Here is a 15,466-nt window from a genome sequence, read left to right as displayed (position 1 = left end):
GAGAAGGTACTGCTCTGCTGTTTCAGCTGTTATGGTCAGTCTAGCTGTATGGAGAAGGTATTTGCTCTGTTTCAGCTGTTATGGTCAGTCCTGGGCTGTATGGAGGAGAAGGTACTGCTCTGTTTCAGCTTTAAGTGGTCCAGTCTAGCTGTATGGAGAAGGTACTGCTCTGTTTCAGCTGTTATGGTCGGATCTGGCTGTGTGGAGAAGAAGGTACTGCTCTGTTCCAGCTGTTATGGTCGGCGGTCTAGCTGTATGGAGGAGAAGGTACTGCTCTGTTTCAGCTGTTATGGGTCAGTCTAGCTGCGTATCGGAGGAGAAGGTACTGCTCTGTTTCAGCTGTTATGGTCAGTCTAGCTGTATGGAGAAGAAGGTACTGCTCTGTTTCAGCTGTTATGGTCAGTCTAGCTGTATGGAGAGAAGGTTACTGCTCTGTTTCAGCTGTTTTGGTCCAGTCTAGCTGTGAGGAGATACTGCTCTGTTTCAGCTGTTATGGTCAGGGTCTAGCTGTATGGAGAATGTACTGCTCTGTTTCAGCTGTTATTGGGTCAGTCTAGCTGTATGGAGGAGAAGGTACTGCTCTGTTTCAGCTGTTATGGTCAGTCTAGCTGTATGGAGGAGAAGGTACTGCTCTGTTTCAGCTGTTATGGTCAGTCTAGCTGTATGGAGGGAGATACTGCTCTGTTTCAGCTGGGAAATGGTCAGTCTAGCTGTATGGAGAAGGTACTGCTCTGTTTCAGCTGTTATGGCTTGAATCTAGCTGTATGAGGAGAAGGTACTGCTCTGTTTCAGCTGTTATGGTCCGATCTAGCTGTATGGGAGAAGATACTTTGTCTGTTTCAGCTGTTAGCAGTGGTCAGTCTAGCTTTATGGAAAAGGTACAGCTCTGTTTCAGCTGTTATGGTCAGTCTAGCTGTATGGAGAAGATACTGCTCCTGTTTCATCATTGCTGTGGTGGTGATCTAGCTGTACTGGAGAAGAAGGTACTTCTCTGTTTCAGCTGTTATGGTCAGTCTAGCTGTATGGAGAAGATACTGCTCTGTTTCAGCTGTTATGGTCAGTCTAGCTGTCATGCGGAGAAGAAGGTACTGCTCTGTGTCAGCTGTTATGGTCAGTCTAGCTGTATGGAGGAGAAGGTACTGTTCTGTTTCCAGCTGTTATGGTCAGTCTAGCTGTATGGAGAAGATACTGCTCTGTTTCAGCTGTTGTGGTCCAGTCTAGCTGTATGGAGAAATCTGCTCTGTTTCAGCTGTTATGGTCAGTCTAGCTGTATTGAGAAGAAGAGGTACTGCTCTGTTTCAGCTGTTGTCATGGTCAGTCTAGCTGTATGGAGAAGAAGGTACTGCTCTGTTTCAGCTGTTATGGTCAGTCTAGCTGTAAGTGGAGAAGAAGGTACTGCTCTGTTTCAGCTGTTATGGTCAGTCTAGCTGTATGGAGAAGTACTGCTCTGTTTCAGCTGTTATGGTCAGTCTAGCTGTATGGAGAAGAAGGTACTGCTCTGTTTCAGCTGTTATGGTCAGTCTAGCTGTATGGAGAAGATACTGCCTCGTTTCAGCTGTTATGGTCAGTCTAGCTGTATTGAGAAGAAGGTACTGCTCTGTTTCAGCTGTTATGGTCAGTCTAGCTGTTGGAGAAGAAGGTACTGCTCTGTTTCAGCTGTTATGGTCAGTCTAGCTGTATGGAGGAGAAGGTACTGCTCTGTTTCAGCTGTTATGGTCAGTCTAGCTGTATGGAGAAGAAGGTACTGCTCTGTTTCAGCTGTTATGGTCAGTCTAGCTGTATGGAGAAGATACTGCTCTGTTTCAGCTGTTATGGTCAGTCTAGCTGTATGGAGAAGAAGGTACTGCTCTGTTTCAGCTGTTATGGTCAGTCTAGCTGTATGGAGAAGAAGGTACTGCTCTGTTTCAGCTGTTATGGTACAGTCTAGCTCAATTGAGAAGATACTGCTCTGTTTCAGCTGTTATGGTCAGTCTAGCTGTATGGAGAAGATACTGCTCTGTTTCAGCTGTTATGGTCAGTCTAGCTGTATGGAGAAAAGGTACTGCTCTGTTTCAGCTGTTATGGTCAGTCTAGCTGTATGGAGGAGAAGGTACTGCTCTGTTTCAGCTGTTATGGTCAGTCTAGCTGTATGGAGAAGATACTGCTCTGTTTCAGCTGTTATGGTCAGACTAGCTGTATGGAGAAGATACTGCTCTGTTTCAGCTGTTATGGTCAGACTAGCTGTATGGAAAAGAAGGTACTGCTCTGTTTCAGCTGTTATGGTCAGTATAGCTGTATGGAGAAGAAGGTACTGCTCTGTTTCAGCTGTTATGGTCAGTCTAGCTGTATGGAGGAGAAGGTACTGCTCTGTTTCAGCTGTTATGGTCAGTCTAGCTGTATGGAGAAGAAGGTACTGCTCTGTTTCAGCTGTTATGGTCAGTCTAGCTGTATGGAGAAGATACTGCTCTGTTTCAGCTGTTATGGTCAGTCTAGCTGTATGGAGAAGAAGGTACTGCTCTGTTTCAGCTGTTATGGTCAGTTTAGCTGTATGGAGAAGATACTGCTCTGTTTCAGCTGTTATGGTCAGTCTAGCTGTATGGAGAAGAAGGTACTGCTCTGTTTCAGCTGTTATGGTCAGTCTAGCTGTATGGAGAAGAAGGTACTGCTCTGTTTCAGCTGTTATGGTCAGTCTAGCTGTATGGAGAAGAAAGTACTGCTCTGTTTCAGCTGTTATGGTCAGTCTAGCTGTATGGAGAAGAAGGTTCTGCTCTGTTTCAGCTGTTATGGTCAGTCTAGCTGTATGGAGAAGATACTGCTCTGTTTCAGCTGTTATGGTCAGTCTAGCTGTATGGAGGAGAAGGTACTGCTCTGTTTCAGCTGTTATGGTCAGTCTAGCTGTATGGAGAAGATACTGCTCTGTTTCAGCTGTTATGGTCAGTCTAGCTGTATGGAGAAGAAGGTACTGCTCTGTTTCAGCTGTTATGGTCAGTCTAGCTGTATGGAGGAGAAGGTACTGCTCTGTTTCAGCTGTTATGGTCAGTCTAGCTGTATGGAGAAGAAGGTACTGCTCTGTTTCAGCTGTTATGGTCAGTCTAGCTGTATGGAGGAGAAGGTGCTTTCTGTGATCTTTGGAATGTTTGGATCCTTCTAGACTGTAAATGTGATTTGTGGTTTCAAATAAAGTACTTAAAATGTGTGTGTGATAGCGTGTGTATGTGTGTGATGATGTTTGTGTGCATGTGTGTGATGGTGTGTGTATGTTTGTGATGGTGTGTGATGGTGTGTGTGTGATGGTGTGTGATGGTGTGCATGTGATGGCGTGTGTATGTGTGTGATGGTGTGTGTATGTGATGGTGTGTGATGGTGTGTGATAGTGTGTATGTGATGGTGTGTGACGGTGTGTATGTGATGGTGTGTGATGGTGTATGATGGTGTGTGATGGTGTGTGATGTGTGTGATGGTGTGTATGTGATGGTATGTGATGGTGTGTGATGGTGTGTGATGGTGTGTATGTGATGGCGTGTGTGTATGTGTGTGATGGTGTGTATGTGATGGTGTGTATGTGATGGTGTGTGATGGTGTGTGATGGTGTGTGATGGTGTGTGATGTGCATGATGGTGTGTGATGGTGTGTATGTGATGGTGTGTGATGGTGTGTATGTGATGGTGTGTGATGGTGTGTATGTGATGGTGTGTGATGGTGTGTGATGGTGTATATATGTGTGTTCCAGGTCTTATCCTGCTGTTCTACCTGGTGTTCTATATATTCCTGGGTGGAATGTTTGTCCTGACCATGTACGTGATGCTAGCACACTGGACGACTATAAACCTACCTACCAGGACCGCCTCGTTACCCCAGGTACACACACACACACACACACACACACACACACACACACACACACACACAAACCTATCAGGACCGCCTCGTTACCCCCAGGTACACACACACACACACACACACACACACACACACACACACACACACACACCTACCAGGACCGCCTCGTTACCCCAGGCACACACACACACACACACACACACACACACACACACACACACCACACACACACACACACACACACACACACACACCTACCAGGACCGCCTCGTTACCCCCAGGCACACACACACACACACACACACACACACACACACACACACACACACACACACACACACACACACCTACCAGGATGGCCTCGTTACCCCAGGCACACACACACACACACACACACACACACATACACACACACACACACACATACACCTACCAGGATCAACTTGTTACCCCAGGTACACACACACACACACACACACACACACACACACACACACACACACACACACACACACCTACCAGGACCACCTCGTTACCCCAGGTACACTACACACCTACCAGGACCGCCTCGTTACCCCAGGTACACCACACACCTACCAGGACCTCCTCGTTACCCCAGGTACACCACACACCTACCAGGACCTCCTCGTTACCCCAGGTACACCACACACCTACCAGGACCGCCTCGTTACCCCAGGCATACCACACACCTACCAGGACCACCTCGTTACCTTAGGTACACCACACACCTACCAAGACCGCCTCGTTACCCCAGGCATACCACACACCTACCAGGACCACCTCGTTACCCCAGGCATACCACACACCTACCAGGACCACCTCGTTACCCCAGGTACACCACACACCTACCAGGACCACCTCGTTACCCCAGGTACACCACACACCTACCAGTACCACCTCGTTACCCCAGGTACACAACACACCTACCAGGACCGCCTCGTTACCCCAGGTACACCACACACCTACCAGGACCACCTCGTTACCCCAGGCATACCACACACCTACCAGTACCACCTTGTACTTTCTACAACACCCTGACCTCTAACCCCTGACCTCTAACCCTCTCTGTTGTGCTGTAGGTATGATGATTCGTCCACGGGGCGAGGCCATGGAGATTCTCTACAACACCAAGGACACAGAGAGCTGGGACATCTACGCCCAGACACTGGACAACTTCCTCGGACGTAAGACGTGTGTATGTGTCTGAGTGTGTGCTTTAAAGCCCTTTACCGGCCTACAATGACAGAGGTTATGACTGTGTGTGTGTGTGTGTGTGTGTGTCTGTGTGTGTGTGTGTGTGTGTGTGTGTGTGTGTGTGTGTGTGTGTGTGTGTGTGTGTGTGTGTGTGTGTGTGTGTGTGTGTGTGTAGCCTACAACAACTCCCTGCAGGTCCAGAACAACGATGAGTGTCCCCCTGATAATTACTTCATCCAGGAGGACAGTGGAGAGGTGAGGAACAACTAACCTCTAACCCCGGACCTCTAACCCTGACCTTTAACCCCTGACTTCTATCCCCCTGACCTCTAACCCCTGACCTTTAACCCGGACCTCTAACCCCTGACCTCTGACCCCTAACCCCGGACCTTTAACCCCTGACCTTTAACCCCTGACCTCTAACCCCGGACCTTTAACCCCTGACCTCTAACCCCGGACCTCTAACCCCTGACCTCTAACTCGGACCTCTAACCCCTAACCTCTAACCCCGGACCTCTAACCCCGGACCTCTAACCCCTGACCTCTAACCCCTGACCTCTGACCCCTGACCTCTGACCCCTAACCCCTGACCTCTAACCCCTGACCTCTAACCCCTGACCTTTAACCCCGGACCTCTAACCCCTGACCTTTAACCCCTGACTTCTATCCCCTGACCTCTAACCCCTGACCTTTAACCCCGGACCTCTAACCCCTGACCTCTGACCCCTAACCCCGGACCTTTAACCCCTGACCTTTAACCCCTGACCTCTAACCCCGACCTTTAACCCCTGACCTCCTAACCCCCGGACCTCAACCCCTGACCTCCTAACTCGGACCTCAACCCCCTAACCTCTAACCCCGGACCTCTAACCCCGGACCTCTAACCCCTGACCTCTAACCCCTGACCTCTGACCCCTGACCTCCTGACCCCCTAACCCCTGACCTCTAACCCCGGACCTCTAACCCCGGACCTTTAACCCCTGACCTCTAACCCCTGACCTCTAACCCTGACCTCTAACCCCTGACCTCTAATCCCTGACCTCTAACCCCGGACCTCTAACCCCTGACCTCTGACCCCTGACCTCTGACCCCTAACCCCGGACCTCTAACCCCGGACCTCTAACCCCGGACCTTTAACCCCTGACCTCTAACCCCTGACCTCTAACCCCGGACCTCTAACCCCTGACCTCTAACCTAAGGAACTTGGTTCAGAATGTTTTATAGCTGACAATAGCTGAAGGATACCTTTTTCATCAGCTCTTTATGTTTGAATCTTCCAGCTAGCTAGGAACAGGGCTCGATTCACCCAACCACCGTAACCCTAACCACCTTAACCACTATAACCCTAACCATTATAACCCTAACCACTATAACCCTAACCATTATAACCCTAACCACTATAACCCTAACCATTATAACCCTAACCACTATAACCCTAACCACCTTAACCACTATAACCCTAACCATTATAACCCTAACCACTATAACCCCTAACCACCTTAACCACCCTAACCTATCCCTAACCACTATAACCCTAACCACTATAACCACCCTAACCACTATAACCCTAACCACCTTAACCACTATAACCCTAACCACTATAACCACCCTAACCACTATAACCCTAACCACTATAACCCTAACCACTATAACCCTAACCACCCTAACCACCCTAACCACTATAACCCTAACCACTATAACCCTAACCACCCTAACCACCCTAACCACTATAACCCTAACCACCCTACCCAACCTAACCACCCTAACAACTATAACCCTAACCACCCTAACCACTATAACCCTAACCACCCTAACCACCCTAACCACTATAACCCTAACCACCCTAACCACTATAACCCTAACCACCCTAACCACTATAACCCTAACCACCCTAACCACTATAACCCTAACCACCCTAACCATCCTAACCACCTTAACCACCCTAACCACCCAAACCACTATAACCCTAACCACTATAACCACTATAACCCTAACCACCCTAACCACTATAACCCTAACCACTATAACCACTATAACCCTAACCACTATAACCACTATAACCCTAACCACTATAACCACCCTAACCACTATAACCCTAACCACCCTAACCACTATAACCCTACCACCCAACCACCACTATAACCACTAACCACTATAACCCTAACCACTATAACCCTAACCACTATAACCCCTAACCACTATAACCCTAACCACTATAACCCACTATAACCCTAACCACTATAACCCCTAACCACTATAACCCCTAACCACTATAACCCTAACCACTATAACCACTATAACCCTAACCACCTTAACCACTATAACCCTAACCACCCTAACCACTATAACCCTAACCACCCTAACCACTATAACTCTAACCACTATAACCACCCTAACCACTATAACCCTAACCACCCTAACCACTATAACCCTTACCACACTAACCACACTAACCACTATAACCCTAACCACTATAACCACCCTAACCACTAAAACCCTAACCACCCTAACCCTAACCACCCTAACCACACTAACCACTATAACCCTAACCACTATAACCACACTAACCACTATAACCCTAACCACTATAACCACCCTAACCACTATAACCCTAACCACTATAACCACCCTAACCACTATAACCACACTAACCACTATAACCCTAACCACTATAACCCTAACCACCCTAACCCTAACCACTAAAACCCTAACCACTATAACCACACTAACCACCCTAACCACTATAACCCTAACCACCCTAACCACTATAACCCTAACCACCCTAACCACTAAAACCCTAACCACTATAACCACACTAAACACTATAACCCTAACCACCCTAACCACTATAACCCTAACCACCTTAACCACTATAACCCTAACCATTATAACCACTATAACCCTAACCACCATAACCACTATAACCCTAACCACCCTAACCACTATAACCCTAACCACCCTAACCACTATAACCCTAACCACCCTAACCACTATAACCCTAACCACCCTAACCACTATAACCCTAACCACCCTAACCCTAACCCCCTTAACTACCCTAATAACCCTCACCCTAACCACCCTAACCCTAATCCCCTAACGCTAAACACCCTAACCACCCTAACCATAACCCCCTACCCTATCCCCTAACCCTAACCCTAACCACCCTAACCCTAACCCTGGAATCTGTAGTTTCCCTGGGGATATAGAGGAGGCCACAAGAATTCTCTTCTCAGCCTTAAGGTCCAGGGGCTCCTCCAGCCGGTTCCTGAGAGAGGTTAAGGCTGAGGTCAATCAGACCCAGGGGCTACTCCAGGAGGTTCCTGAGAGAGGTTAAGGCTGAGGTCAATCAGACCCAGGGGCTACTCCAGGAGGTTCCTGAGAGAGGTTAAGGCTGAGGTCAATCAGACCCAGGGGCTACTCCAGGAGGTTCCTGAGAGAGGTTAAGGCTGAGGTCAATCAGACCCAGGGGCTACTCCAGGAGGTTCCTGAGAGGTTAAGGCTGAGGTCAATCAGACCCAGGGGCTACTCCAGGAGGTTCCTGAGAGAGGTTAAGGCTGAGGTCAATCAGACCCAGGGGCTACTCCAGGAGGTTCCTGAGAGGTTAAGGCTGCGGTCAATCAGACCCAGGGGCTACTCCAGGAGGTTCCTGAGAGGTTAAGGCTGAGGTCAATCAGGCCCAGGGGCTACTCCAGGAGGTTCCTGAGAGAGGTTAAGGCTGAGGTCAATCAGGCCCAGGGGCTACTCCAGGAGGTTCCTGAGAGAGGTTAAGGCTGAGGTCAATCAGACCCAGGGGCTACTCCAGGAGGTTCCTGAGAGAGGTTAAGGCTGAGGTCAATCAGGCCCAGGGGCTACTCCAGGAGGTTCCTGAGAGGTTAAGGCTGAGGCCAATCAGGCCCAGGGGCTACTCCAGGAGGTTCCTGAGAGAGGTTAAGGCTGAGGTCAATCAGGCCCAGGGGCTACTCCAGGAGGTTCCTGAGAGAGGTTAAGGCTGAGGTCAATCAGGCCCAGGGGCTACTCCAGGAGGTTCCTGAGAGGTTAAGGCTGAGGCCAATCAGGCCCAGGGGCTACTCCAGGCGGTTCCTGAGAGGTTAAGGCTGAGGCCAATCAGACCCAGGGGCTACTCCAGGAGGTTCCTGAGAGAGGTTAAGGCTGAGGTCAATCAGACCCAGGGGCTACTCCAGGAGGTTCCTGAGAGAGGTTAAGGCTGAGGTCAATCAGACCCAGGGGCTACTCCAGGAGGTTCCTGAGAGGTTAAGGCTGAGGCCAATCAGGCCCAGGGGCTACTCCAGGCGGTTCCTGAGAGGTTAAGGCTGAGGCCAATCAGACCCAGGGGCTACTCCAGGAGGTTCCTGAGAGGTTAAGGCTGAGGCCAATCAGACCCAGGGGCTACTCCAGGAGGTTCCTGAGAGAGGTTAAGGCTGAGGTCAATCAGGCCCAGGGGCTACTCCAGGAGGTTCCTGAGAGGTTAAGGCTGAGGTCAATCAGACCCAGGGGCTACTCCAGGAGGTTCCTGAGAGGTTAAGGCTGAGGTCAATCAGACCCAGGGGCTACTCCAGGAGGTTCCTGAGAGAGGTTAAGGCTGAGGTCAATCAGACCTTCCAGACCCATGGAGCATGTAAGGTAGAGAGGATCATTTGTGAGGACTTATTCTCAGGCTCTGGTGGGGTTCAACTTTGAAGACAGAAGATAGCCCTATTTGGTAAAAGACCAAGTCCATATTATGGCAAGAACAGCTCAAATAAGCAAAGAGAAACGACAGTCCATCATTACTTTAAGACATGAAGGTCAGTCAATAAGGAACATTTCAAGAACTTTGAAAGTTTCTTCAAGTGCAGTCGCAAAAACCATCAAGCGCTATGATGAAACTGGTTCTCATGAGGACCACCACAGGAATGGAAGACCCAGAGTTACCTCTGCTGCAGAGGATAAGTTCATTAGAGTTACCAGCCTCAGAAATTGCAGCCCAAATAAATGCTTCACAGAGTTCAAGTAACAGACACATCTCAACATCAATTGTTCAGAGGAGACTGTGTGAATCAGGCCTTCATGGTCGAATTGCTGCAAAGAAGCCACTACTAAAGGACACCAATAATAAGAAGAGACTTGCTTGGGCCAAGAAACACAAGCAATTGACATTAGACCGGTGGAAATTTGTCCTTTGGTCTGGAGTCCAAATTGGAGATTTTGGTTCCAACCACCGTGTCTTTGTGAGACGCGGTGTGGGTGAACGGATGATCTCCGCATGTGTATTTCCCCACCGTAAAGCATGGAGGAGGAGGTGTTATGGTGTGGGGGTGCTTTGCTGGTGACACGGTCTGTGATTTATTTAGAATTCAAGTCACACTTAACCAGCATGGCTACCACAGCATTCTGCAGCGATACGCCATCCCATCTGGTTTGGGCTTAGTGGGACTATCATTTGTTTTTCAACAGGACAATGACCCAACACACCTCCAGGCTGTGTAAGGGCTATTTTACTTAGCAATTTTTTATTTAACACACATTTTTCTTAAAACAGCAAGTTAGCTAGATAAATTGCCCGAAATTAATATAATTGGTTCAGAGTTTGTTTTGATATTTCAACCTGCATGTCCTGATTGCGTCTGGTGTGGATGGACAAAATCAACTTGCGTGCGATGGTGGACGCTCGATGGCGGACGTTCGCATGTGGTCTGGGTAGCATGTAAGGTCTACACCTGTTGTATTGTATATAATATAGAATAATAATATGATGTTCCATCCTAGGTGAGGAACAACCCGAAGCGTTCATGTCAGTTTAACCGCACCTCTCTAGAAGAATGTTCTGGTATCACGGACCGGACCTACGGTTACCAGAAGGGACAACCCTGTGTTCTCATCAAACTGAACAGGGTAAACACACACACATACACACACACACACACACACACACCTTCTAACCCCCCTGACCCCCTCTAACCTCTGACCTCTGTCCTCAGGTGATTGGGATGCTTCCAGGGAAGGATGGCCAGTCTCCTTATGTCACCTGTGGAGCCAAGGTCAGGCTGGCTGTATAACCCTAATCCTAACCCTAAACCCTAAACCTAACCCTAATCCCTAACCCTAATCCTAATCCCTAACCCTAATCCCTAATCCCTAACCCTAATCCCTAACCCTAACCCTAACCCTAATCCCTAACCCTAATCCTAATCCTAATCCCTAACCCTAACCCTAATCCCTAATCCCTAACCCTAACCCTAACCCTAACCCTAACCCTAACCCTAACCCTAATCCCTAACCCTAACCCTAAATCTGCATGTCTCTTCATCATCTGTTTCTCTCATCTTTGCTAATCCCTAACCCTAATCCCTAATCCCTAACCCTAACCCTAACCCCTAACCCCTAACCCCTAATCCCTAACCCTAATCCCTAACCCTAACCCTAACCCCTAACCCTACCCCTAACCCTAACCCTAACCCTAACCCTAATCCCTAATCCCTAACCCTAACCCTAACCCTAACCCTAAACCTAACTCTGCATGTCTCTTCATCATCTGTTTCTCTCATCTTTGCTTTTTATGTCACCATTCCATCTCTCTTTCTCTTAAAATGTACTTTCTTTGCCTGTAATATGTGATTGTCCCACCTAGATATCTTAAAATGAATGCAATAACTGTAAGTAACTCCAGATAAGAGTGTTTGCTAAATGACTAAAATGTAAGTGTAGATAGATAGAATGGTAGATATATCTACAGTATCTCACAAAAGTGAGTACACCCCTCACATTTTTGTAAATATTTGAGTATATCTTTTCATGTGACAACATTGAAGAAATGACACTTTGCTACAATGTAAAGTAGTGAGTGAACAGCTTGTATAACAGTGTAAATTTGCTGTCCCCTCAAAATAACACAACACACAGCCATTAATGTCTAAACCGCTGGCAACAAAAGTGAGTACAACCCTAAGTGAAAATGTCCAAATTGAGTCCTCTTACACTCCTCCATGACGACATCACGGAGCTGGTGGATGTTAGAGACCTTGCACTCCTCCACCTTCCGTTTGACGATGCTCCAAAGATGCTCAATAGGGTTTAGGTCTGGAGACATGCTTGGCCAGTCCATCACCTTTACCCTCAGCTTCTTTAGCAAGGCAGTGGTCGTCTTGGAGGTGTGTTTGGGGTCGTTATCATGTTGGAATACTGCCCTGTGGCCCAGTCTCCAAAAGGAGGGGATCATGCTCTAATTCAGTATGTCACAGTACATGTTGGCATTCATGGTTCCCTCAACGAACTGTAGCTCCCTAGTGCCGGCAGCACTCATGCAGCCCCAGACCATGACACTCCCACCACCATGCTTGACTGTAGGCAAGACACACTTGTCTTTGTACTCCTCACCTGGTTGCCGCCACACACGCTTGACACCATCTGAACCAAATACGTTTATCTTGGTCTCATCAGACCACAGGACATGGTTCCAGTAATCCATGTCCTTAGTCTGCTTGTCTTCAGCAAACTGTTTGCGGGCTTTCTTGTGCATCATCTTTAGAAGAGGCTTCCTTCTGGGACGACAGCCATGCAGACCAATTTGATGCTGTGTGCGGCGTATGGTCTGAGCACTGACAGGCTGACCCCCACCCCTTCAACCTCTGCAGCAATGCTGGCAGCACTCATACGTCTATTTCCCAAAGACAACCTCTGGATATGATGCTGAGCACGTGCACTCAACTTCTTTGGTCGACCAATGCGAGGCCTGTTCTGAGTGGAACCTGTCCTGTTAAACCGCTGTATGGTCTTGGCCACCGTGCTGCAGCTCAGTTTCAGGGTCTTGGCAATCTTCTTATAGCCCAGGCCATCTTTATGTAGAGCAACAATTCTTTTTTTCAGATCCTCTGAGAGTTCTTTGCCATGAGGTGCCATGTTGAACTTCCAGTGACCAGTATGAGGGAGTGTGAGAGCGATGACACCAAATTTAACACACCTGCTCCCCATTCACACCTGAGACCTTGTAACACTAACAAGTCACATGACACCGGGGAGGGAAAATGGCTAATTGGGCCCAATTTGGACATTTTCACTTATAATAATAATAATATGCCATTTAGCAGACGCTTTTATCCAAAGCGACTTACAGTCATGCGTGCATACATTTTTGTGTATGGGTGGTCCCGGGGATCGAACCCACTACCCTGGCGTTACAAGCGCTGTGCTCTAACAATTGAGCTACAGAAGACCACTTAGGGGTGTACTCACTTTTGTTGCCAGCGGTTTAGACATTAATGGCTGTGTGTTATGTTATTTTGAGGGGACAGCAAATTGACACTGTTATACAAGCTGTACACTCACTACTTTACATTGTAGCAAAGTGTCATTTCTTCAGTGTTGTCACATGAAAAGATATACTCAAATATTTACAAAAATGTGAGGGGTGTACTCACTTTTGTGAGATACTGTAGATGGATATATAGATGATCAATAGAAAGCTGACTCTGTCTGTCTAGATAGATAGATAGATAGATAGATAGATAGATAGATAGATAGATAGATAGATAGATAGATAGATAGATAGATAGATAGATAGATAGATAGATAGATAGATAGATAGATAGATAGATAGATAGATAGATAGATAGATAGATAGATAGATGATCAATAGAAAGCTGACTCACTCTGTCTACAGAAAGAAGACAATGATGCGATCGGAGAGCTGGCCTACTACCCTCCCAACGGAACCTTTAACCTCATGTACTTCCCCTACTACGGCAAGAAGGCCCAGGTACACACACAATGGACAGATGGATGGAGGGGGGATGGATGGATGGAAGGGGGGATGGATGGATGGAGGGGGGATGGACAGATGGATGGAGGGGGATGGATGGATGGAAGGGGGGATGGACGGACGGATGGAGGGGGGATGGATGGATGGAGGGGGGATGGATGGATGGAGGGGGGATGGATGGAGGGGGGTGGACAGATGGATGGAGGGGGGATGGATGGATGGAGGGGGGATGGATGGATAGAGGGGATGGATGGATGGAGGGGGGATGGACAGATGGATGGAGGGGGGATGGATGGATTGATGGAGGGGGGATGGATGGATGGAGGGGGATGGACAGATGGATGGAGGGGGGATGGATGGATGGAAGGGGGGATGGACGGACGGATGGAGGGGGGATGGTTGGATGGAGGGGGGATGGATGGATGGAGGGGGGATGGACAGATGGATGGAGGGGGATGGATGGATGGAGGGGGGGATGGATGGATGGAGAGGGGGATGGATGGATGGAGGGGGATGGACAGATGGATGGAGGGGGATGGATGGATGGATGGAGGGGGGATGGATGGATGGATGGATGGAGGGGGGATGGATGGATGGATGGATGGAGGGGGGATGGATGGATGGATGGATGGAGGGGGGATGGATGGATGGAGGGGGATGGATGGATGGATGGATGGAGGGGGATGGATGGATGGAGGGGGGATGGATGGATGGAGGGGGGATGGATGGATGGATGGATGGAGGGTGGGGATGGATGGACGGATGGAGGGGGGATGGATGGATGGAAGGGGGGATGGATGGATGGATGGATGGAGGGGGGATGGATGGATGGATGGAGGGGGGATGGATGGATGGAGGGGGGATGGATGGATGGATGGATGGAGGGGGGGATGGATGGACGGAGGGGGATGGATGGATGGATGGAGGGGGATGGATGGATGGAGGGGGATGGATGGATGGATGGAGGGGGGGATGGATGGATGGAGGGGGATGGATGGATGGAGGGGGGATGGATGGATGGATGGATGGAGGGGGGATGGATGGATGGATGGAGGGGGATGGATGGATGGAGGGGGGATGGATGGATGGATGGAGGGGGATGGATGGATGGAGGGGGGATGGATGGATGGATGGATGGAGGGGGATGGATGGATGGAGGGGGGATGGATGGATGGATGGAGGGGGGATGGATGGGTGTGCATTTTTCAAACACCTGAAACTGCTTTTTCCTGCAATCTAGAGCCATAATCAATATGCTTAATTCTATGTCAAAAAATGTATTTTTTTCTGCATAGATTATCTGTTCAATTGTCATTTTAATGAATGATGCACATTGATTCTTTATTAAGAACGTTCATGCCTAAGTAGTTTAGTACAACTGCTAAACTGTTATAAAGCATCAGAACCCAATAATGAATTATTATATATAATAATCTAAAAGATCTGAGGGGGCATGTGCGTTTGCGGCCCCTATGGGCATGACACAACTACCCTTTACTGGGCTTTATATTTTCTACTTTAACTCTTTCTGTGGGTCTGTGTTTCTCTCTCTCGCTGTGTGTGTGTGTGTATTTCTCTGTGTGTGTGTGTGGGTCTCTGTGTGTGGGTCTCTCTGTGTGTGTGTTTGTGTTTCTCTCTGTGTGTGTGTGTGTTTCTCTGTGTGTGTGTGTGTGGGGGGCTCTCTGTGTGTGGGTCTCT

General features: G+C 48.6%; 1 pseudogene; it reads left to right on the top strand.

The window, feature by feature from the left end:
* The first annotated feature begins 3,635 nt into the window (after positions 1–3,635).
* The window catches only part of LOC121561348, a 12,284-nt pseudogene continuing 453 nt past the window's right edge, over positions 3,636–15,466 (top strand).

The sequence above is a fragment of the Coregonus clupeaformis genome, unplaced genomic scaffold (genome assembly GCF_020615455.1).
Source record: "Coregonus clupeaformis isolate EN_2021a unplaced genomic scaffold, ASM2061545v1 scaf2232, whole genome shotgun sequence".
NCBI lineage: Eukaryota > Metazoa > Chordata > Actinopteri > Salmoniformes > Salmonidae > Coregonus > Coregonus clupeaformis.
The sequence above is the reverse complement of the archived record's forward strand: the minus strand, read 5'-3'. Positions and strand labels throughout refer to the sequence as shown.